General features: G+C 38.2%; 32 non-coding genes across 32 annotated transcripts; 16 read left to right on the top strand and 16 right to left on the bottom strand.

The window, feature by feature from the left end:
* Positions 1-382: 382 nt before the first annotated feature.
* Trnag-gcc (transfer RNA glycine (anticodon GCC)) lies at positions 383-453 on the top strand. Its single transcript has one exon. It is a non-coding gene; the product is annotated as a tRNA-Gly (tRNA).
* A 629-nt stretch (positions 454-1,082) lies between these two features.
* Trnae-uuc (transfer RNA glutamic acid (anticodon UUC)) lies at positions 1,083-1,154 on the bottom strand. The gene has a single exon. It is a non-coding gene; the product is annotated as a tRNA-Glu (tRNA).
* A 651-nt stretch (positions 1,155-1,805) lies between these two features.
* On the top strand, positions 1,806-1,876 carry Trnag-gcc (transfer RNA glycine (anticodon GCC)). Its single transcript has one exon. It is a non-coding gene; the product is annotated as a tRNA-Gly (tRNA).
* A 629-nt stretch (positions 1,877-2,505) lies between these two features.
* Trnae-uuc (transfer RNA glutamic acid (anticodon UUC)) lies at positions 2,506-2,577 on the bottom strand. Its single transcript has one exon. It is a non-coding gene; the product is annotated as a tRNA-Glu (tRNA).
* A 651-nt stretch (positions 2,578-3,228) lies between these two features.
* On the top strand, positions 3,229-3,299 carry Trnag-gcc (transfer RNA glycine (anticodon GCC)). Its single transcript has one exon. It is a non-coding gene; the product is annotated as a tRNA-Gly (tRNA).
* A 629-nt stretch (positions 3,300-3,928) lies between these two features.
* Trnae-uuc (transfer RNA glutamic acid (anticodon UUC)) lies at positions 3,929-4,000 on the bottom strand. The gene has a single exon. It is a non-coding gene; the product is annotated as a tRNA-Glu (tRNA).
* Positions 4,001-4,651: 651 nt separating this feature from the next.
* Positions 4,652-4,722, top strand: Trnag-gcc (transfer RNA glycine (anticodon GCC)). Its single transcript has one exon. It is a non-coding gene; the product is annotated as a tRNA-Gly (tRNA).
* Positions 4,723-5,351: 629 nt separating this feature from the next.
* On the bottom strand, positions 5,352-5,423 carry Trnae-uuc (transfer RNA glutamic acid (anticodon UUC)). Its single transcript has one exon. It is a non-coding gene; the product is annotated as a tRNA-Glu (tRNA).
* Positions 5,424-6,074: 651 nt separating this feature from the next.
* Trnag-gcc (transfer RNA glycine (anticodon GCC)) lies at positions 6,075-6,145 on the top strand. The gene has a single exon. It is a non-coding gene; the product is annotated as a tRNA-Gly (tRNA).
* A 629-nt stretch (positions 6,146-6,774) lies between these two features.
* Positions 6,775-6,846, bottom strand: Trnae-uuc (transfer RNA glutamic acid (anticodon UUC)). Its single transcript has one exon. It is a non-coding gene; the product is annotated as a tRNA-Glu (tRNA).
* Positions 6,847-7,497: 651 nt separating this feature from the next.
* Positions 7,498-7,568, top strand: Trnag-gcc (transfer RNA glycine (anticodon GCC)). The gene has a single exon. It is a non-coding gene; the product is annotated as a tRNA-Gly (tRNA).
* A 629-nt stretch (positions 7,569-8,197) lies between these two features.
* Trnae-uuc (transfer RNA glutamic acid (anticodon UUC)) lies at positions 8,198-8,269 on the bottom strand. The gene has a single exon. It is a non-coding gene; the product is annotated as a tRNA-Glu (tRNA).
* A 651-nt stretch (positions 8,270-8,920) lies between these two features.
* Positions 8,921-8,991, top strand: Trnag-gcc (transfer RNA glycine (anticodon GCC)). The gene has a single exon. It is a non-coding gene; the product is annotated as a tRNA-Gly (tRNA).
* A 629-nt stretch (positions 8,992-9,620) lies between these two features.
* Trnae-uuc (transfer RNA glutamic acid (anticodon UUC)) lies at positions 9,621-9,692 on the bottom strand. Its single transcript has one exon. It is a non-coding gene; the product is annotated as a tRNA-Glu (tRNA).
* Positions 9,693-10,343: 651 nt separating this feature from the next.
* On the top strand, positions 10,344-10,414 carry Trnag-gcc (transfer RNA glycine (anticodon GCC)). The gene has a single exon. It is a non-coding gene; the product is annotated as a tRNA-Gly (tRNA).
* A 629-nt stretch (positions 10,415-11,043) lies between these two features.
* On the bottom strand, positions 11,044-11,115 carry Trnae-uuc (transfer RNA glutamic acid (anticodon UUC)). The gene has a single exon. It is a non-coding gene; the product is annotated as a tRNA-Glu (tRNA).
* Positions 11,116-11,766: 651 nt separating this feature from the next.
* Positions 11,767-11,837, top strand: Trnag-gcc (transfer RNA glycine (anticodon GCC)). Its single transcript has one exon. It is a non-coding gene; the product is annotated as a tRNA-Gly (tRNA).
* Positions 11,838-12,466: 629 nt separating this feature from the next.
* Trnae-uuc (transfer RNA glutamic acid (anticodon UUC)) lies at positions 12,467-12,538 on the bottom strand. The gene has a single exon. It is a non-coding gene; the product is annotated as a tRNA-Glu (tRNA).
* A 651-nt stretch (positions 12,539-13,189) lies between these two features.
* Positions 13,190-13,260, top strand: Trnag-gcc (transfer RNA glycine (anticodon GCC)). The gene has a single exon. It is a non-coding gene; the product is annotated as a tRNA-Gly (tRNA).
* A 629-nt stretch (positions 13,261-13,889) lies between these two features.
* On the bottom strand, positions 13,890-13,961 carry Trnae-uuc (transfer RNA glutamic acid (anticodon UUC)). The gene has a single exon. It is a non-coding gene; the product is annotated as a tRNA-Glu (tRNA).
* Positions 13,962-14,612: 651 nt separating this feature from the next.
* Trnag-gcc (transfer RNA glycine (anticodon GCC)) lies at positions 14,613-14,683 on the top strand. The gene has a single exon. It is a non-coding gene; the product is annotated as a tRNA-Gly (tRNA).
* Positions 14,684-15,312: 629 nt separating this feature from the next.
* Positions 15,313-15,384, bottom strand: Trnae-uuc (transfer RNA glutamic acid (anticodon UUC)). Its single transcript has one exon. It is a non-coding gene; the product is annotated as a tRNA-Glu (tRNA).
* A 651-nt stretch (positions 15,385-16,035) lies between these two features.
* Positions 16,036-16,106, top strand: Trnag-gcc (transfer RNA glycine (anticodon GCC)). The gene has a single exon. It is a non-coding gene; the product is annotated as a tRNA-Gly (tRNA).
* A 629-nt stretch (positions 16,107-16,735) lies between these two features.
* Positions 16,736-16,807, bottom strand: Trnae-uuc (transfer RNA glutamic acid (anticodon UUC)). Its single transcript has one exon. It is a non-coding gene; the product is annotated as a tRNA-Glu (tRNA).
* Positions 16,808-17,458: 651 nt separating this feature from the next.
* On the top strand, positions 17,459-17,529 carry Trnag-gcc (transfer RNA glycine (anticodon GCC)). Its single transcript has one exon. It is a non-coding gene; the product is annotated as a tRNA-Gly (tRNA).
* Positions 17,530-18,158: 629 nt separating this feature from the next.
* Positions 18,159-18,230, bottom strand: Trnae-uuc (transfer RNA glutamic acid (anticodon UUC)). The gene has a single exon. It is a non-coding gene; the product is annotated as a tRNA-Glu (tRNA).
* A 651-nt stretch (positions 18,231-18,881) lies between these two features.
* Trnag-gcc (transfer RNA glycine (anticodon GCC)) lies at positions 18,882-18,952 on the top strand. Its single transcript has one exon. It is a non-coding gene; the product is annotated as a tRNA-Gly (tRNA).
* Positions 18,953-19,581: 629 nt separating this feature from the next.
* Positions 19,582-19,653, bottom strand: Trnae-uuc (transfer RNA glutamic acid (anticodon UUC)). The gene has a single exon. It is a non-coding gene; the product is annotated as a tRNA-Glu (tRNA).
* A 651-nt stretch (positions 19,654-20,304) lies between these two features.
* Positions 20,305-20,375, top strand: Trnag-gcc (transfer RNA glycine (anticodon GCC)). Its single transcript has one exon. It is a non-coding gene; the product is annotated as a tRNA-Gly (tRNA).
* Positions 20,376-21,004: 629 nt separating this feature from the next.
* Trnae-uuc (transfer RNA glutamic acid (anticodon UUC)) lies at positions 21,005-21,076 on the bottom strand. Its single transcript has one exon. It is a non-coding gene; the product is annotated as a tRNA-Glu (tRNA).
* Positions 21,077-21,727: 651 nt separating this feature from the next.
* Trnag-gcc (transfer RNA glycine (anticodon GCC)) lies at positions 21,728-21,798 on the top strand. The gene has a single exon. It is a non-coding gene; the product is annotated as a tRNA-Gly (tRNA).
* Positions 21,799-22,427: 629 nt separating this feature from the next.
* Trnae-uuc (transfer RNA glutamic acid (anticodon UUC)) lies at positions 22,428-22,499 on the bottom strand. The gene has a single exon. It is a non-coding gene; the product is annotated as a tRNA-Glu (tRNA).
* Positions 22,500-22,917: the final 418 nt, after the last annotated feature.

Genomic DNA, 22,917 nt, shown 5'->3' on the forward strand with positions numbered 1-22,917 from the left:
TTCAAGTTGTCTGTCATGCAAACCACAACAGAAATCGTGTCAAATTACAGAACTTTTCGTTTTTGCGATTAGGTCTTCTTTGAAAGACTTGGATTTATAATCATCCCTCCCCCTTTTAGATCACGATTTTTTTTTAACTACGCGGGTAAGCCGGCTTAAGTTTCAAATTATACACGAAGCCGACAGTAGCGGGGATATTTCTGGTCATTATATTTCAACCTCGAATTGAGATTATGCTGCAGCTGTAATTTAAACTATCGCCGATTTCCTCTATCAAATATATTTACCGACAATTTCAGTATAATATTAACATGCATATATACCATACATATCAGGTAACACGTGTCCTTATATGATCAAGTTAAACAAGAGGTAGTCATAAGCATCGGTGGTTCAGTGGTAGAATGCTCGCCTGCCACGCGGGCGGCCCGGGTTCGATTCCCGGCCGATGCATTTCTTTTTTCGTCTCTTTCAAATGTTTTCAATTGATTAGAGGACATATTGGCACATAATCGTATCATCCACAAATATATAGTGGGCATTACTGTTAATTATTCATTTGATGCCATCCTTTCAAATACAACGCGTGCGTCTCCTCGCTTTAGAGGTCAATCTTGAAAAAGATACAAATAAATATCGGTCAGAACGCGCTTTATAAGTGTGCCAGGAGTGAATGGCTCCTGCGCTGCCATTTTTTTAGTAATAGAGTGGAATTATATAGAGAGAGTGGCAAACGCAGGGAATTACGTTATCGTATCTAACTTATACCCCGAGGGGATAATGTCATAACAACTGACTAAATGACAAGAAATACATAAAACATCAACATGACTTTAAAACAGAAAGTCATTACTTGCTAGTGTACATTCTTCTGCAGGTGTGATGGTCACCCATCTCATTTCAGTCGGTGTCATTTCAAGACATAATATTAATTAAGGCACAAAACAGCGGCAGATGCAAACTACAAGCTTACATACGTTGCAAGAATTAATTGCAATTTATTCGCTCTGATGAGTATGTGAATCCTGCATATCTTTTTCGTGACTTTTAACATCGTTTCCTCCAAGCACAAAAAATTTAAGCTCCGATGCCGGGAATCGAACCCGGGCCGTCTGGGTGAAAACCAGAAATCCTAACCACTAGACCACATCGGACTTAGTATAACAAGTTAAAATTAAGCTATATATAAAAGCGTCCTTACCGAGCCTAATACATTTATGATTGTGTCAACATATGATAACTATGATTCAGCTGACAGCATGACAGGAGAGTATTCAAAGCGCACAAAAATATACCAGTCGGTAATTATAGGATGCAGAAACGTATATCTACAACTGATCAAGGGCAAAGTTATGTATTTAGCTTATAATTACGTGGAGTGTATGCATTGAAATTAACATGTACCATATGTCGACTTTACGAGTTCAAGTTGTCTGTCATGCAAACCACAACAGAAATCGTGTCAAATTACAGAACTTTTCGTTTTTGCGATTAGGTCTTCTTTGAAAGACTTGGATTTATAATCATCCCTCCCCCTTTTAGATCACGATTTTTTTTTAACTACGCGGGTAAGCCGGCTTAAGTTTCAAATTATACACGAAGCCGACAGTAGCGGGGATATTTCTGGTCATTATATTTCAACCTCGAATTGAGATTATGCTGCAGCTGTAATTTAAACTATCGCCGATTTCCTCTATCAAATATATTTACCGACAATTTCAGTATAATATTAACATGCATATATACCATACATATCAGGTAACACGTGTCCTTATATGATCAAGTTAAACAAGAGGTAGTCATAAGCATCGGTGGTTCAGTGGTAGAATGCTCGCCTGCCACGCGGGCGGCCCGGGTTCGATTCCCGGCCGATGCATTTCTTTTTTCGTCTCTTTCAAATGTTTTCAATTGATTAGAGGACATATTGGCACATAATCGTATCATCCACAAATATATAGTGGGCATTACTGTTAATTATTCATTTGATGCCATCCTTTCAAATACAACGCGTGCGTCTCCTCGCTTTAGAGGTCAATCTTGAAAAAGATACAAATAAATATCGGTCAGAACGCGCTTTATAAGTGTGCCAGGAGTGAATGGCTCCTGCGCTGCCATTTTTTTAGTAATAGAGTGGAATTATATAGAGAGAGTGGCAAACGCAGGGAATTACGTTATCGTATCTAACTTATACCCCGAGGGGATAATGTCATAACAACTGACTAAATGACAAGAAATACATAAAACATCAACATGACTTTAAAACAGAAAGTCATTACTTGCTAGTGTACATTCTTCTGCAGGTGTGATGGTCACCCATCTCATTTCAGTCGGTGTCATTTCAAGACATAATATTAATTAAGGCACAAAACAGCGGCAGATGCAAACTACAAGCTTACATACGTTGCAAGAATTAATTGCAATTTATTCGCTCTGATGAGTATGTGAATCCTGCATATCTTTTTCGTGACTTTTAACATCGTTTCCTCCAAGCACAAAAAATTTAAGCTCCGATGCCGGGAATCGAACCCGGGCCGTCTGGGTGAAAACCAGAAATCCTAACCACTAGACCACATCGGACTTAGTATAACAAGTTAAAATTAAGCTATATATAAAAGCGTCCTTACCGAGCCTAATACATTTATGATTGTGTCAACATATGATAACTATGATTCAGCTGACAGCATGACAGGAGAGTATTCAAAGCGCACAAAAATATACCAGTCGGTAATTATAGGATGCAGAAACGTATATCTACAACTGATCAAGGGCAAAGTTATGTATTTAGCTTATAATTACGTGGAGTGTATGCATTGAAATTAACATGTACCATATGTCGACTTTACGAGTTCAAGTTGTCTGTCATGCAAACCACAACAGAAATCGTGTCAAATTACAGAACTTTTCGTTTTTGCGATTAGGTCTTCTTTGAAAGACTTGGATTTATAATCATCCCTCCCCCTTTTAGATCACGATTTTTTTTTAACTACGCGGGTAAGCCGGCTTAAGTTTCAAATTATACACGAAGCCGACAGTAGCGGGGATATTTCTGGTCATTATATTTCAACCTCGAATTGAGATTATGCTGCAGCTGTAATTTAAACTATCGCCGATTTCCTCTATCAAATATATTTACCGACAATTTCAGTATAATATTAACATGCATATATACCATACATATCAGGTAACACGTGTCCTTATATGATCAAGTTAAACAAGAGGTAGTCATAAGCATCGGTGGTTCAGTGGTAGAATGCTCGCCTGCCACGCGGGCGGCCCGGGTTCGATTCCCGGCCGATGCATTTCTTTTTTCGTCTCTTTCAAATGTTTTCAATTGATTAGAGGACATATTGGCACATAATCGTATCATCCACAAATATATAGTGGGCATTACTGTTAATTATTCATTTGATGCCATCCTTTCAAATACAACGCGTGCGTCTCCTCGCTTTAGAGGTCAATCTTGAAAAAGATACAAATAAATATCGGTCAGAACGCGCTTTATAAGTGTGCCAGGAGTGAATGGCTCCTGCGCTGCCATTTTTTTAGTAATAGAGTGGAATTATATAGAGAGAGTGGCAAACGCAGGGAATTACGTTATCGTATCTAACTTATACCCCGAGGGGATAATGTCATAACAACTGACTAAATGACAAGAAATACATAAAACATCAACATGACTTTAAAACAGAAAGTCATTACTTGCTAGTGTACATTCTTCTGCAGGTGTGATGGTCACCCATCTCATTTCAGTCGGTGTCATTTCAAGACATAATATTAATTAAGGCACAAAACAGCGGCAGATGCAAACTACAAGCTTACATACGTTGCAAGAATTAATTGCAATTTATTCGCTCTGATGAGTATGTGAATCCTGCATATCTTTTTCGTGACTTTTAACATCGTTTCCTCCAAGCACAAAAAATTTAAGCTCCGATGCCGGGAATCGAACCCGGGCCGTCTGGGTGAAAACCAGAAATCCTAACCACTAGACCACATCGGACTTAGTATAACAAGTTAAAATTAAGCTATATATAAAAGCGTCCTTACCGAGCCTAATACATTTATGATTGTGTCAACATATGATAACTATGATTCAGCTGACAGCATGACAGGAGAGTATTCAAAGCGCACAAAAATATACCAGTCGGTAATTATAGGATGCAGAAACGTATATCTACAACTGATCAAGGGCAAAGTTATGTATTTAGCTTATAATTACGTGGAGTGTATGCATTGAAATTAACATGTACCATATGTCGACTTTACGAGTTCAAGTTGTCTGTCATGCAAACCACAACAGAAATCGTGTCAAATTACAGAACTTTTCGTTTTTGCGATTAGGTCTTCTTTGAAAGACTTGGATTTATAATCATCCCTCCCCCTTTTAGATCACGATTTTTTTTTAACTACGCGGGTAAGCCGGCTTAAGTTTCAAATTATACACGAAGCCGACAGTAGCGGGGATATTTCTGGTCATTATATTTCAACCTCGAATTGAGATTATGCTGCAGCTGTAATTTAAACTATCGCCGATTTCCTCTATCAAATATATTTACCGACAATTTCAGTATAATATTAACATGCATATATACCATACATATCAGGTAACACGTGTCCTTATATGATCAAGTTAAACAAGAGGTAGTCATAAGCATCGGTGGTTCAGTGGTAGAATGCTCGCCTGCCACGCGGGCGGCCCGGGTTCGATTCCCGGCCGATGCATTTCTTTTTTCGTCTCTTTCAAATGTTTTCAATTGATTAGAGGACATATTGGCACATAATCGTATCATCCACAAATATATAGTGGGCATTACTGTTAATTATTCATTTGATGCCATCCTTTCAAATACAACGCGTGCGTCTCCTCGCTTTAGAGGTCAATCTTGAAAAAGATACAAATAAATATCGGTCAGAACGCGCTTTATAAGTGTGCCAGGAGTGAATGGCTCCTGCGCTGCCATTTTTTTAGTAATAGAGTGGAATTATATAGAGAGAGTGGCAAACGCAGGGAATTACGTTATCGTATCTAACTTATACCCCGAGGGGATAATGTCATAACAACTGACTAAATGACAAGAAATACATAAAACATCAACATGACTTTAAAACAGAAAGTCATTACTTGCTAGTGTACATTCTTCTGCAGGTGTGATGGTCACCCATCTCATTTCAGTCGGTGTCATTTCAAGACATAATATTAATTAAGGCACAAAACAGCGGCAGATGCAAACTACAAGCTTACATACGTTGCAAGAATTAATTGCAATTTATTCGCTCTGATGAGTATGTGAATCCTGCATATCTTTTTCGTGACTTTTAACATCGTTTCCTCCAAGCACAAAAAATTTAAGCTCCGATGCCGGGAATCGAACCCGGGCCGTCTGGGTGAAAACCAGAAATCCTAACCACTAGACCACATCGGACTTAGTATAACAAGTTAAAATTAAGCTATATATAAAAGCGTCCTTACCGAGCCTAATACATTTATGATTGTGTCAACATATGATAACTATGATTCAGCTGACAGCATGACAGGAGAGTATTCAAAGCGCACAAAAATATACCAGTCGGTAATTATAGGATGCAGAAACGTATATCTACAACTGATCAAGGGCAAAGTTATGTATTTAGCTTATAATTACGTGGAGTGTATGCATTGAAATTAACATGTACCATATGTCGACTTTACGAGTTCAAGTTGTCTGTCATGCAAACCACAACAGAAATCGTGTCAAATTACAGAACTTTTCGTTTTTGCGATTAGGTCTTCTTTGAAAGACTTGGATTTATAATCATCCCTCCCCCTTTTAGATCACGATTTTTTTTTAACTACGCGGGTAAGCCGGCTTAAGTTTCAAATTATACACGAAGCCGACAGTAGCGGGGATATTTCTGGTCATTATATTTCAACCTCGAATTGAGATTATGCTGCAGCTGTAATTTAAACTATCGCCGATTTCCTCTATCAAATATATTTACCGACAATTTCAGTATAATATTAACATGCATATATACCATACATATCAGGTAACACGTGTCCTTATATGATCAAGTTAAACAAGAGGTAGTCATAAGCATCGGTGGTTCAGTGGTAGAATGCTCGCCTGCCACGCGGGCGGCCCGGGTTCGATTCCCGGCCGATGCATTTCTTTTTTCGTCTCTTTCAAATGTTTTCAATTGATTAGAGGACATATTGGCACATAATCGTATCATCCACAAATATATAGTGGGCATTACTGTTAATTATTCATTTGATGCCATCCTTTCAAATACAACGCGTGCGTCTCCTCGCTTTAGAGGTCAATCTTGAAAAAGATACAAATAAATATCGGTCAGAACGCGCTTTATAAGTGTGCCAGGAGTGAATGGCTCCTGCGCTGCCATTTTTTTAGTAATAGAGTGGAATTATATAGAGAGAGTGGCAAACGCAGGGAATTACGTTATCGTATCTAACTTATACCCCGAGGGGATAATGTCATAACAACTGACTAAATGACAAGAAATACATAAAACATCAACATGACTTTAAAACAGAAAGTCATTACTTGCTAGTGTACATTCTTCTGCAGGTGTGATGGTCACCCATCTCATTTCAGTCGGTGTCATTTCAAGACATAATATTAATTAAGGCACAAAACAGCGGCAGATGCAAACTACAAGCTTACATACGTTGCAAGAATTAATTGCAATTTATTCGCTCTGATGAGTATGTGAATCCTGCATATCTTTTTCGTGACTTTTAACATCGTTTCCTCCAAGCACAAAAAATTTAAGCTCCGATGCCGGGAATCGAACCCGGGCCGTCTGGGTGAAAACCAGAAATCCTAACCACTAGACCACATCGGACTTAGTATAACAAGTTAAAATTAAGCTATATATAAAAGCGTCCTTACCGAGCCTAATACATTTATGATTGTGTCAACATATGATAACTATGATTCAGCTGACAGCATGACAGGAGAGTATTCAAAGCGCACAAAAATATACCAGTCGGTAATTATAGGATGCAGAAACGTATATCTACAACTGATCAAGGGCAAAGTTATGTATTTAGCTTATAATTACGTGGAGTGTATGCATTGAAATTAACATGTACCATATGTCGAGTTTACGAGTTCAAGTTGTCTGTCATGCAAACCACAACAGAAATCGTGTCAAATTACAGAACTTTTCGTTTTTGCGATTAGGTCTTCTTTGAAAGACTTGGATTTATAATCATCCCTCCCCCTTTTAGATCACGATTTTTTTTTAACTACGCGGGTAAGCCGGCTTAAGTTTCAAATTATACACGAAGCCGACAGTAGCGGGGATATTTCTGGTCATTATATTTCAACCTCGAATTGAGATTATGCTGCAGCTGTAATTTAAACTATCGCCGATTTCCTCTATCAAATATATTTACCGACAATTTCAGTATAATATTAACATGCATATATACCATACATATCAGGTAACACGTGTCCTTATATGATCAAGTTAAACAAGAGGTAGTCATAAGCATCGGTGGTTCAGTGGTAGAATGCTCGCCTGCCACGCGGGCGGCCCGGGTTCGATTCCCGGCCGATGCATTTCTTTTTTCGTCTCTTTCAAATGTTTTCAATTGATTAGAGGACATATTGGCACATAATCGTATCATCCACAAATATATAGTGGGCATTACTGTTAATTATTCATTTGATGCCATCCTTTCAAATACAACGCGTGCGTCTCCTCGCTTTAGAGGTCAATCTTGAAAAAGATACAAATAAATATCGGTCAGAACGCGCTTTATAAGTGTGCCAGGAGTGAATGGCTCCTGCGCTGCCATTTTTTTAGTAATAGAGTGGAATTATATAGAGAGAGTGGCAAACGCAGGGAATTACGTTATCGTATCTAACTTATACCCCGAGGGGATAATGTCATAACAACTGACTAAATGACAAGAAATACATAAAACATCAACATGACTTTAAAACAGAAAGTCATTACTTGCTAGTGTACATTCTTCTGCAGGTGTGATGGTCACCCATCTCATTTCAGTCGGTGTCATTTCAAGACATAATATTAATTAAGGCACAAAACAGCGGCAGATGCAAACTACAAGCTTACATACGTTGCAAGAATTAATTGCAATTTATTCGCTCTGATGAGTATGTGAATCCTGCATATCTTTTTCGTGACTTTTAACATCGTTTCCTCCAAGCACAAAAAATTTAAGCTCCGATGCCGGGAATCGAACCCGGGCCGTCTGGGTGAAAACCAGAAATCCTAACCACTAGACCACATCGGACTTAGTATAACAAGTTAAAATTAAGCTATATATAAAAGCGTCCTTACCGAGCCTAATACATTTATGATTGTGTCAACATATGATAACTATGATTCAGCTGACAGCATGACAGGAGAGTATTCAAAGCGCACAAAAATATACCAGTCGGTAATTATAGGATGCAGAAACGTATATCTACAACTGATCAAGGGCAAAGTTATGTATTTAGCTTATAATTACGTGGAGTGTATGCATTGAAATTAACATGTACCATATGTCGACTTTACGAGTTCAAGTTGTCTGTCATGCAAACCACAACAGAAATCGTGTCAAATTACAGAACTTTTCGTTTTTGCGATTAGGTCTTCTTTGAAAGACTTGGATTTATAATCATCCCTCCCCCTTTTAGATCACGATTTTTTTTTAACTACGCGGGTAAGCCGGCTTAAGTTTCAAATTATACACGAAGCCGACAGTAGCGGGGATATTTCTGGTCATTATATTTCAACCTCGAATTGAGATTATGCTGCAGCTGTAATTTAAACTATCGCCGATTTCCTCTATCAAATATATTTACCGACAATTTCAGTATAATATTAACATGCATATATACCATACATATCAGGTAACACGTGTCCTTATATGATCAAGTTAAACAAGAGGTAGTCATAAGCATCGGTGGTTCAGTGGTAGAATGCTCGCCTGCCACGCGGGCGGCCCGGGTTCGATTCCCGGCCGATGCATTTCTTTTTTCGTCTCTTTCAAATGTTTTCAATTGATTAGAGGACATATTGGCACATAATCGTATCATCCACAAATATATAGTGGGCATTACTGTTAATTATTCATTTGATGCCATCCTTTCAAATACAACGCGTGCGTCTCCTCGCTTTAGAGGTCAATCTTGAAAAAGATACAAATAAATATCGGTCAGAACGCGCTTTATAAGTGTGCCAGGAGTGAATGGCTCCTGCGCTGCCATTTTTTTAGTAATAGAGTGGAATTATATAGAGAGAGTGGCAAACGCAGGGAATTACGTTATCGTATCTAACTTATACCCCGAGGGGATAATGTCATAACAACTGACTAAATGACAAGAAATACATAAAACATCAACATGACTTTAAAACAGAAAGTCATTACTTGCTAGTGTACATTCTTCTGCAGGTGTGATGGTCACCCATCTCATTTCAGTCGGTGTCATTTCAAGACATAATATTAATTAAGGCACAAAACAGCGGCAGATGCAAACTACAAGCTTACATACGTTGCAAGAATTAATTGCAATTTATTCGCTCTGATGAGTATGTGAATCCTGCATATCTTTTTCGTGACTTTTAACATCGTTTCCTCCAAGCACAAAAAATTTAAGCTCCGATGCCGGGAATCGAACCCGGGCCGTCTGGGTGAAAACCAGAAATCCTAACCACTAGACCACATCGGACTTAGTATAACAAGTTAAAATTAAGCTATATATAAAAGCGTCCTTACCGAGCCTAATACATTTATGATTGTGTCAACATATGATAACTATGATTCAGCTGACAGCATGACAGGAGAGTATTCAAAGCGCACAAAAATATACCAGTCGGTAATTATAGGATGCAGAAACGTATATCTACAACTGATCAAGGGCAAAGTTATGTATTTAGCTTATAATTACGTGGAGTGTATGCATTGAAATTAACATGTACCATATGTCGACTTTACGAGTTCAAGTTGTCTGTCATGCAAACCACAACAGAAATCGTGTCAAATTACAGAACTTTTCGTTTTTGCGATTAGGTCTTCTTTGAAAGACTTGGATTTATAATCATCCCTCCCCCTTTTAGATCACGATTTTTTTTTAACTACGCGGGTAAGCCGGCTTAAGTTTCAAATTATACACGAAGCCGACAGTAGCGGGGATATTTCTGGTCATTATATTTCAACCTCGAATTGAGATTATGCTGCAGCTGTAATTTAAACTATCGCCGATTTCCTCTATCAAATATATTTACCGACAATTTCAGTATAATATTAACATGCATATATACCATACATATCAGGTAACACGTGTCCTTATATGATCAAGTTAAACAAGAGGTAGTCATAAGCATCGGTGGTTCAGTGGTAGAATGCTCGCCTGCCACGCGGGCGGCCCGGGTTCGATTCCCGGCCGATGCATTTCTTTTTTCGTCTCTTTCAAATGTTTTCAATTGATTAGAGGACATATTGGCACATAATCGTATCATCCACAAATATATAGTGGGCATTACTGTTAATTATTCATTTGATGCCATCCTTTCAAATACAACGCGTGCGTCTCCTCGCTTTAGAGGTCAATCTTGAAAAAGATACAAATAAATATCGGTCAGAACGCGCTTTATAAGTGTGCCAGGAGTGAATGGCTCCTGCGCTGCCATTTTTTTAGTAATAGAGTGGAATTATATAGAGAGAGTGGCAAACGCAGGGAATTACGTTATCGTATCTAACTTATACCCCGAGGGGATAATGTCATAACAACTGACTAAATGACAAGAAATACATAAAACATCAACATGACTTTAAAACAGAAAGTCATTACTTGCTAGTGTACATTCTTCTGCAGGTGTGATGGTCACCCATCTCATTTCAGTCGGTGTCATTTCAAGACATAATATTAATTAAGGCACAAAACAGCGGCAGATGCAAACTACAAGCTTACATACGTTGCAAGAATTAATTGCAATTTATTCGCTCTGATGAGTATGTGAATCCTGCATATCTTTTTCGTGACTTTTAACATCGTTTCCTCCAAGCACAAAAAATTTAAGCTCCGATGCCGGGAATCGAACCCGGGCCGTCTGGGTGAAAACCAGAAATCCTAACCACTAGACCACATCGGACTTAGTATAACAAGTTAAAATTAAGCTATATATAAAAGCGTCCTTACCGAGCCTAATACATTTATGATTGTGTCAACATATGATAACTATGATTCAGCTGACAGCATGACAGGAGAGTATTCAAAGCGCACAAAAATATACCAGTCGGTAATTATAGGATGCAGAAACGTATATCTACAACTGATCAAGGGCAAAGTTATGTATTTAGCTTATAATTACGTGGAGTGTATGCATTGAAATTAACATGTACCATATGTCGACTTTACGAGTTCAAGTTGTCTGTCATGCAAACCACAACAGAAATCGTGTCAAATTACAGAACTTTTCGTTTTTGCGATTAGGTCTTCTTTGAAAGACTTGGATTTATAATCATCCCTCCCCCTTTTAGATCACGATTTTTTTTTAACTACGCGGGTAAGCCGGCTTAAGTTTCAAATTATACACGAAGCCGACAGTAGCGGGGATATTTCTGGTCATTATATTTCAACCTCGAATTGAGATTATGCTGCAGCTGTAATTTAAACTATCGCCGATTTCCTCTATCAAATATATTTACCGACAATTTCAGTATAATATTAACATGCATATATACCATACATATCAGGTAACACGTGTCCTTATATGATCAAGTTAAACAAGAGGTAGTCATAAGCATCGGTGGTTCAGTGGTAGAATGCTCGCCTGCCACGCGGGCGGCCCGGGTTCGATTCCCGGCCGATGCATTTCTTTTTTCGTCTCTTTCAAATGTTTTCAATTGATTAGAGGACATATTGGCACATAATCGTATCATCCACAAATATATAGTGGGCATTACTGTTAATTATTCATTTGATGCCATCCTTTCAAATACAACGCGTGCGTCTCCTCGCTTTAGAGGTCAATCTTGAAAAAGATACAAATAAATATCGGTCAGAACGCGCTTTATAAGTGTGCCAGGAGTGAATGGCTCCTGCGCTGCCATTTTTTTAGTAATAGAGTGGAATTATATAGAGAGAGTGGCAAACGCAGGGAATTACGTTATCGTATCTAACTTATACCCCGAGGGGATAATGTCATAACAACTGACTAAATGACAAGAAATACATAAAACATCAACATGACTTTAAAACAGAAAGTCATTACTTGCTAGTGTACATTCTTCTGCAGGTGTGATGGTCACCCATCTCATTTCAGTCGGTGTCATTTCAAGACATAATATTAATTAAGGCACAAAACAGCGGCAGATGCAAACTACAAGCTTACATACGTTGCAAGAATTAATTGCAATTTATTCGCTCTGATGAGTATGTGAATCCTGCATATCTTTTTCGTGACTTTTAACATCGTTTCCTCCAAGCACAAAAAATTTAAGCTCCGATGCCGGGAATCGAACCCGGGCCGTCTGGGTGAAAACCAGAAATCCTAACCACTAGACCACATCGGACTTAGTATAACAAGTTAAAATTAAGCTATATATAAAAGCGTCCTTACCGAGCCTAATACATTTATGATTGTGTCAACATATGATAACTATGATTCAGCTGACAGCATGACAGGAGAGTATTCAAAGCGCACAAAAATATACCAGTCGGTAATTATAGGATGCAGAAACGTATATCTACAACTGATCAAGGGCAAAGTTATGTATTTAGCTTATAATTACGTGGAGTGTATGCATTGAAATTAACATGTACCATATGTCGACTTTACGAGTTCAAGTTGTCTGTCATGCAAACCACAACAGAAATCGTGTCAAATTACAGAACTTTTCGTTTTTGCGATTAGGTCTTCTTTGAAAGACTTGGATTTATAATCATCCCTCCCCCTTTTAGATCACGATTTTTTTTTAACTACGCGGGTAAGCCGGCTTAAGTTTCAAATTATACACGAAGCCGACAGTAGCGGGGATATTTCTGGTCATTATATTTCAACCTCGAATTGAGATTATGCTGCAGCTGTAATTTAAACTATCGCCGATTTCCTCTATCAAATATATTTACCGACAATTTCAGTATAATATTAACATGCATATATACCATACATATCAGGTAACACGTGTCCTTATATGATCAAGTTAAACAAGAGGTAGTCATAAGCATCGGTGGTTCAGTGGTAGAATGCTCGCCTGCCACGCGGGCGGCCCGGGTTCGATTCCCGGCCGATGCATTTCTTTTTTCGTCTCTTTCAAATGTTTTCAATTGATTAGAGGACATATTGGCACATAATCGTATCATCCACAAATATATAGTGGGCATTACTGTTAATTATTCATTTGATGCCATCCTTTCAAATACAACGCGTGCGTCTCCTCGCTTTAGAGGTCAATCTTGAAAAAGATACAAATAAATATCGGTCAGAACGCGCTTTATAAGTGTGCCAGGAGTGAATGGCTCCTGCGCTGCCATTTTTTTAGTAATAGAGTGGAATTATATAGAGAGAGTGGCAAACGCAGGGAATTACGTTATCGTATCTAACTTATACCCCGAGGGGATAATGTCATAACAACTGACTAAATGACAAGAAATACATAAAACATCAACATGACTTTAAAACAGAAAGTCATTACTTGCTAGTGTACATTCTTCTGCAGGTGTGATGGTCACCCATCTCATTTCAGTCGGTGTCATTTCAAGACATAATATTAATTAAGGCACAAAACAGCGGCAGATGCAAACTACAAGCTTACATACGTTGCAAGAATTAATTGCAATTTATTCGCTCTGATGAGTATGTGAATCCTGCATATCTTTTTCGTGACTTTTAACATCGTTTCCTCCAAGCACAAAAAATTTAAGCTCCGATGCCGGGAATCGAACCCGGGCCGTCTGGGTGAAAACCAGAAATCCTAACCACTAGACCACATCGGACTTAGTATAACAAGTTAAAATTAAGCTATATATAAAAGCGTCCTTACCGAGCCTAATACATTTATGATTGTGTCAACATATGATAACTATGATTCAGCTGACAGCATGACAGGAGAGTATTCAAAGCGCACAAAAATATACCAGTCGGTAATTATAGGATGCAGAAACGTATATCTACAACTGATCAAGGGCAAAGTTATGTATTTAGCTTATAATTACGTGGAGTGTATGCATTGAAATTAACATGTACCATATGTCGACTTTACGAGTTCAAGTTGTCTGTCATGCAAACCACAACAGAAATCGTGTCAAATTACAGAACTTTTCGTTTTTGCGATTAGGTCTTCTTTGAAAGACTTGGATTTATAATCATCCCTCCCCCTTTTAGATCACGATTTTTTTTTAACTACGCGGGTAAGCCGGCTTAAGTTTCAAATTATACACGAAGCCGACAGTAGCGGGGATATTTCTGGTCATTATATTTCAACCTCGAATTGAGATTATGCTGCAGCTGTAATTTAAACTATCGCCGATTTCCTCTATCAAATATATTTACCGACAATTTCAGTATAATATTAACATGCATATATACCATACATATCAGGTAACACGTGTCCTTATATGATCAAGTTAAACAAGAGGTAGTCATAAGCATCGGTGGTTCAGTGGTAGAATGCTCGCCTGCCACGCGGGCGGCCCGGGTTCGATTCCCGGCCGATGCATTTCTTTTTTCGTCTCTTTCAAATGTTTTCAATTGATTAGAGGACATATTGGCACATAATCGTATCATCCACAAATATATAGTGGGCATTACTGTTAATTATTCATTTGATGCCATCCTTTCAAATACAACGCGTGCGTCTCCTCGCTTTAGAGGTCAATCTTGAAAAAGATACAAATAAATATCGGTCAGAACGCGCTTTATAAGTGTGCCAGGAGTGAATGGCTCCTGCGCTGCCATTTTTTTAGTAATAGAGTGGAATTATATAGAGAGAGTGGCAAACGCAGGGAATTACGTTATCGTATCTAACTTATACCCCGAGGGGATAATGTCATAACAACTGACTAAATGACAAGAAATACATAAAACATCAACATGACTTTAAAACAGAAAGTCATTACTTGCTAGTGTACATTCTTCTGCAGGTGTGATGGTCACCCATCTCATTTCAGTCGGTGTCATTTCAAGACATAATATTAATTAAGGCACAAAACAGCGGCAGATGCAAACTACAAGCTTACATACGTTGCAAGAATTAATTGCAATTTATTCGCTCTGATGAGTATGTGAATCCTGCATATCTTTTTCGTGACTTTTAACATCGTTTCCTCCAAGCACAAAAAATTTAAGCTCCGATGCCGGGAATCGAACCCGGGCCGTCTGGGTGAAAACCAGAAATCCTAACCACTAGACCACATCGGACTTAGTATAACAAGTTAAAATTTAGCTATATATAAAAGCGTCCTTACCGAGCCTAATACATTTATGATTGTGTCAACATATGATAACTATGATTCAGCTGACAGCATGACAGGAGAGTATTCAAAGCGCACAAAAATATACCAGTCGGTAATTATAGGATGCAGAAACGTATATCTACAACTGATCAAGGGCAAAGTTATGTATTTAGCTTATAATTACGTGGAGTGTATGCATTGAAATTAACATGTACCATATGTCGACTTTACGAGTTCAAGTTGTCTGTCATGCAAACCACAACAGAAATCGTGTCAAATTACAGAACTTTTCGTTTTTGCGATTAGGTCTTCTTTGAAAGACTTGGATTTATAATCATCCCTCCCCCTTTTAGATCACGATTTTTTTTTAACTACGCGGGTAAGCCGGCTTAAGTTTCAAATTATACACGAAGCCGACAGTAGCGGGGATATTTCTGGTCATTATATTTCAACCTCGAATTGAGATTATGCTGCAGCTGTAATTTAAACTATCGCCGATTTCCTCTATCAAATATATTTACCGACAATTTCAGTATAATATTAACATGCATATATACCATACATATCAGGTAACACGTGTCCTTATATGATCAAGTTAAACAAGAGGTAGTCATAAGCATCGGTGGTTCAGTGGTAGAATGCTCGCCTGCCACGCGGGCGGCCCGGGTTCGATTCCCGGCCGATGCATTTCTTTTTTCGTCTCTTTCAAATGTTTTCAATTGATTAGAGGACATATTGGCACATAATCGTATCATCCACAAATATATAGTGGGCATTACTGTTAATTATTCATTTGATGCCATCCTTTCAAATACAACGCGTGCGTCTCCTCGCTTTAGAGGTCAATCTTGAAAAAGATACAAATAAATATCGGTCAGAACGCGCTTTATAAGTGTGCCAGGAGTGAATGGCTCCTGCGCTGCCATTTTTTTAGTAATAGAGTGGAATTATATAGAGAGAGTGGCAAACGCAGGGAATTACGTTATCGTATCTAACTTATACCCCGAGGGGATAATGTCATAACAACTGACTAAATGACAAGAAATACATAAAACATCAACATGACTTTAAAACAGAAAGTCATTACTTGCTAGTGTACATTCTTCTGCAGGTGTGATGGTCACCCATCTCATTTCAGTCGGTGTCATTTCAAGACATAATATTAATTAAGGCACAAAACAGCGGCAGATGCAAACTACAAGCTTACATACGTTGCAAGAATTAATTGCAATTTATTCGCTCTGATGAGTATGTGAATCCTGCATATCTTTTTCGTGACTTTTAACATCGTTTCCTCCAAGCACAAAAAATTTAAGCTCCGATGCCGGGAATCGAACCCGGGCCGTCTGGGTGAAAACCAGAAATCCTAACCACTAGACCACATCGGACTTAGTATAACAAGTTAAAATTAAGCTATATATAAAAGCGTCCTTACCGAGCCTAATACATTTATGATTGTGTCAACATATGATAACTATGATTCAGCTGACAGCATGACAGGAGAGTATTCAAAGCGCACAAAAATATACCAGTCGGTAATTATAGGATGCAGAAACGTATATCTACAACTGATCAAGGGCAAAGTTATGTATTTAGCTTATAATTACGTGGAGTGTATGCATTGAAATTAACATGTACCATATGTCGACTTTACGAGTTCAAGTTGTCTGTCATGCAAACCACAACAGAAATCGTGTCAAATTACAGAACTTTTCGTTTTTGCGATTAGGTCTTCTTTGAAAGACTTGGATTTATAATCATCCCTCCCCCTTTTAGATCACGATTTTTTTTTAACTACGCGGGTAAGCCGGCTTAAGTTTCAAATTATACACGAAGCCGACAGTAGCGGGGATATTTCTGGTCATTATATTTCAACCTCGAATTGAGATTATGCTGCAGCTGTAATTTAAACTATCGCCGATTTCCTCTATCAAATATATTTACCGACAATTTCAGTATAATATTAACATGCATATATACCATACATATCAGGTAACACGTGTCCTTATATGATCAAGTTAAACAAGAGGTAGTCATAAGCATCGGTGGTTCAGTGGTAGAATGCTCGCCTGCCACGCGGGCGGCCCGGGTTCGATTCCCGGCCGATGCATTTCTTTTTTCGTCTCTTTCAAATGTTTTCAATTGATTAGAGGACATATTGGCACATAATCGTATCATCCACAAATATATAGTGGGCATTACTGTTAATTATTCATTTGATGCCATCCTTTCAAATACAACGCGTGCGTCTCCTCGCTTTAGAGGTCAATCTTGAAAAAGATACAAATAAATATCGGTCAGAACGCGCTTTATAAGTGTGCCAGGAGTGAATGGCTCCTGCGCTGCCATTTTTTTAGTAATAGAGTGGAATTATATAGAGAGAGTGGCAAACGCAGGGAATTACGTTATCGTATCTAACTTATACCCCGAGGGGATAATGTCATAACAACTGACTAAATGACAAGAAATACATAAAACATCAACATGACTTTAAAACAGAAAGTCATTACTTGCTAGTGTACATTCTTCTGCAGGTGTGATGGTCACCCATCTCATTTCAGTCGGTGTCATTTCAAGACATAATATTAATTAAGGCACAAAACAGCGGCAGATGCAAACTACAAGCTTACATACGTTGCAAGAATTAATTGCAATTTATTCGCTCTGATGAGTATGTGAATCCTGCATATCTTTTTCGTGACTTTTAACATCGTTTCCTCCAAGCACAAAAAATTTAAGCTCCGATGCCGGGAATCGAACCCGGGCCGTCTGGGTGAAAACCAGAAATCCTAACCACTAGACCACATCGGACTTAGTATAACAAGTTAAAATTAAGCTATATATAAAAGCGTCCTTACCGAGCCTAATACATTTATGATTGTGTCAACATATGATAACTATGATTCAGCTGACAGCATGACAGGAGAGTATTCAAAGCGCACAAAAATATACCAGTCGGTAATTATAGGATGCAGAAACGTATATCTACAACTGATCAAGGGCAAAGTTATGTATTTAGCTTATAATTACGTGGAGTGTATGCATTGAAATTAACATGTACCATATGTCGACTTTACGAGTTCAAGTTGTCTGTCATGCAAACCACAACAGAAATCGTGTCAAATTACAGAACTTTTCGTTTTTGCGATTAGGTCTTCTTTGAAAGACTTGGATTTATAATCATCCCTCCCCCTTTTAGATCACGATTTTTTTTTAACTACGCGGGTAAGCCGGCTTAAGTTTCAAATTATACACGAAGCCGACAGTAGCGGGGATATTTCTGGTCATTATATTTCAACCTCGAATTGAGATTATGCTGCAGCTGTAATTTAAACTATCGCCGATTTCCTCTATCAAATATATTTACCGACAATTTCAGTATAATATTAACATGCATATATACCATACATATCAGGTAACACGTGTCCTTATATGATCAAGTTAAACAAGAGGTAGTCATAAGCATCGGTGGTTCAGTGGTAGAATGCTCGCCTGCCACGCGGGCGGCCCGGGTTCGATTCCCGGCCGATGCATTTCTTTTTTCGTCTCTTTCAAATGTTTTCAATTGATTAGAGGACATATTGGCACATAATCGTATCATCCACAAATATATAGTGGGCATTACTGTTAATTATTCATTTGATGCCATCCTTTCAAATACAACGCGTGCGTCTCCTCGCTTTAGAGGTCAATCTTGAAAAAGATACAAATAAATATCGGTCAGAACGCGCTTTATAAGTGTGCCAGGAGTGAATGGCTCCTGCGCTGCCATTTTTTTAGTAATAGAGTGGAATTATATAGAGAGAGTGGCAAACGCAGGGAATTACGTTATCGTATCTAACTTATACCCCGAGGGGATAATGTCATAACAACTGACTAAATGACAAGAAATACATAAAACATCAACATGACTTTAAAACAGAAAGTCATTACTTGCTAGTGTACATTCTTCTGCAGGTGTGATGGTCACCCATCTCATTTCAGTCGGTGTCATTTCAAGACATAATATTAATTAAGGCACAAAACAGCGGCAGATGCAAACTACAAGCTTACATACGTTGCAAGAATTAATTGCAATTTATTCGCTCTGATGAGTATGTGAATCCTGCATATCTTTTTCGTGACTTTTAACATCGTTTCCTCCAAGCACAAAAAATTTAAGCTCCGATGCCGGGAATCGAACCCGGGCCGTCTGGGTGAAAACCAGAAATCCTAACCACTAGACCACATCGGACTTAGTATAACAAGTTAAAATTAAGCTATATATAAAAGCGTCCTTACCGAGCCTAATACATTTATGATTGTGTCAACATATGATAACTATGATTCAGCTGACAGCATGACAGGAGAGTATTCAAAGCGCACAAAAATATACCAGTCGGTAATTATAGGATGCAGAAACGTATATCTACAACTGATCAAGGGCAAAGTTATGTATTTAGCTTATAATTACGTGGAGTGTATGCATTGAAATTAACATGTACCATATGTCGACTTTACGAGTTCAAGTTGTCTGTCATGCAAACCACAACAGAAATCGTGTCAAATTACAGAACTTTTCGTTTTTGCGATTAGGTCTTCTTTGAAAGACTTGGATTTATAATCATCCCTCCCCCTTTTAGATCACGATTTTTTTTTAACTACGCGGGTAAGCCGGCTTAAGTTTCAAATTATACACGAAGCCGACAGTAGCGGGGATATTTCTGGTCATTATATTTCAACCTCGAATTGAGATTATGCTGCAGCTGTAATTTAAACTATCGCCGATTTCCTCTATCAAATATATTTACCGACAATTTCAGTATAATATTAACATGCATATATACCATACATATCAGGTAACACGTGTCCTTATATGATCAAGTTAAACAAGAGGTAGTCATAAGCATCGGTGGTTCAGTGGTAGAATGCTCGCCTGCCACGCGGGCGGCCCGGGTTCGATTCCCGGCCGATGCATTTCTTTTTTCGTCTCTTTCAAATGTTTTCAATTGATTAGAGGACATATTGGCACATAATCGTATCATCCACAAATATATAGTGGGCATTACTGTTAATTATTCATTTGATGCCATCCTTTCAAATACAACGCGTGCGTCTCCTCGCTTTAGAGGTCAATCTTGAAAAAGATACAAATAAATATCGGTCAGAACGCGCTTTATAAGTGTGCCAGGAGTGAATGGCTCCTGCGCTGCCATTTTTTTAGTAATAGAGTGGAATTATATAGAGAGAGTGGCAAACGCAGGGAATTACGTTATCGTATCTAACTTATACCCCGAGGGGATAATGTCATAACAACTGACTAAATGACAAGAAATACATAAAACATCAACATGACTTTAAAACAGAAAGTCATTACTTGCTAGTGTACATTCTTCTGCAGGTGTGATGGTCACCCATCTCATTTCAGTCGGTGTCATTTCAAGACATAATATTAATTAAGGCACAAAACAGCGGCAGATGCAAACTACAAGCTTACATACGTTGCAAGAATTAATTGCAATTTATTCGCTCTGATGAGTATGTGAATCCTGCATATCTTTTTCGTGACTTTTAACATCGTTTCCTCCAAGCACAAAAAATTTAAGCTCCGATGCCGGGAATCGAACCCGGGCCGTCTGGGTGAAAACCAGAAATCCTAACCACTAGACCACATCGGACTTAGTATAACAAGTTAAAATTAAGCTATATATAAAAGCGTCCTTACCGAGCCTAATACATTTATGATTGTGTCAACATATGATAACTATGATTCAGCTGACAGCATGACAGGAGAGTATTCAAAGCGCACAAAAATATACCAGTCGGTAATTATAGGATGCAGAAACGTATATCTACAACTGATCAAGGGCAAAGTTATGTATTTAGCTTATAATTACGTGGAGTGTATGCATTGAAATTAACATGTACCATATGTCGACTTTACGAGTTCAAGTTGTCTGTCATGCAAACCACAACAGAAATCGTGTCAAATTACAGAACTTTTCGTTTTTGCGATTAGGTCTTCTTTGAAAGACTTGGATTTATAATCATCCCTCCCCCTTTTAGATCACGATTTTTTTTTAACTACGCGGGTAAGCCGGCTTAAGTTTCAAATTATACACGAAGCCGACAGTAGCGGGGATATTTCTGGTCATTATATTTCAACCTCGAATTGAGATTATGCTGCAGCTGTAATTTAAACTATCGCCGATTTCCTCTATCAAATATATTTACCGACAATTTCAGTATAATATTAACATGCATATATACCATACATATCAGGTAACACGTGTCCTTATATGATCAAGTTAAACAAGAGGTAGTCATAAGCATCGGTGGTTCAGTGGTAGAATGCTCGCCTGCCACGCGGGCGGCCCGGGTTCGATTCCCGGCCGATGCATTTCTTTTTTCGTCTCTTTCAAATGTTTTCAATTGATTAGAGGACATATTGGCACATAATCGTATCATCCACAAATATATAGTGGGCATTACTGTTAATTATTCATTTGATGCCATCCTTTCAAATACAACGCGTGCGTCTCCTCGCTTTAGAGGTCAATCTTGAAAAAGATACAAATAAATATCGGTCAGAACGCGCTTTATAAGTGTGCCAGGAGTGAATGGCTCCTGCGCTGCCATTTTTTTAGTAATAGAGTGGAATTATATAGAGAGAGTGGCAAACGCAGGGAATTACGTTATCGTATCTAACTTATACCCCGAGGGGATAATGTCATAACAACTGACTAAATGACAAGAAATACATAAAACATCAACATGACTTTAAAACAGAAAGTCATTACTTGCTAGTGTACATTCTTCTGCAGGTGTGATGGTCACCCATCTCATTTCAGTCGGTGTCATTTCAAGACATAATATTAATTAAGGCACAAAACAGCGGCAGATGCAAACTACAAGCTTACATACGTTGCAAGAATTAATTGCAATTTATTCGCTCTGATGAGTATGTGAATCCTGCATATCTTTTTCGTGACTTTTAACATCGTTTCCTCCAAGCACAAAAAATTTAAGCTCCGATGCCGGGAATCGAACCCGGGCCGTCTGGGTGAAAACCAGAAATCCTAACCACTAGACCACATCGGACTTAGTATAACAAGTTAAAATTAAGCTATATATAAAAGCGTCCTTACCGAGCCTAATACATTTATGATTGTGTCAACATATGATAACTATGATTCAGCTGACAGCATGACAGGAGAGTATTCAAAGCGCACAAAAATATACCAGTCGGTAATTATAGGATGCAGAAACGTATATCTACAACTGATCAAGGGCAAAGTTATGTATTTAGCTTATAATTACGTGGAGTGTATGCATTGAAATTAACATGTACCATATGTCGACTTTACGAGTTCAAGTTGTCTGTCATGCAAACCACAACAGAAATCGTGTCAAATTACAGAACTTTTCGTTTTTGCGATTAGGTCTTCTTTGAAAGACTTGGATTTATAATCATCCCTCCCCCTTTTAGATCACGATTTTTTTTTAACTACGCGGGTAA

The sequence above is a fragment of the Mytilus galloprovincialis genome, chromosome 11, assembly GCF_965363235.1.
Source record: "Mytilus galloprovincialis chromosome 11, xbMytGall1.hap1.1, whole genome shotgun sequence".
NCBI lineage: Eukaryota > Metazoa > Mollusca > Bivalvia > Mytilida > Mytilidae > Mytilus > Mytilus galloprovincialis.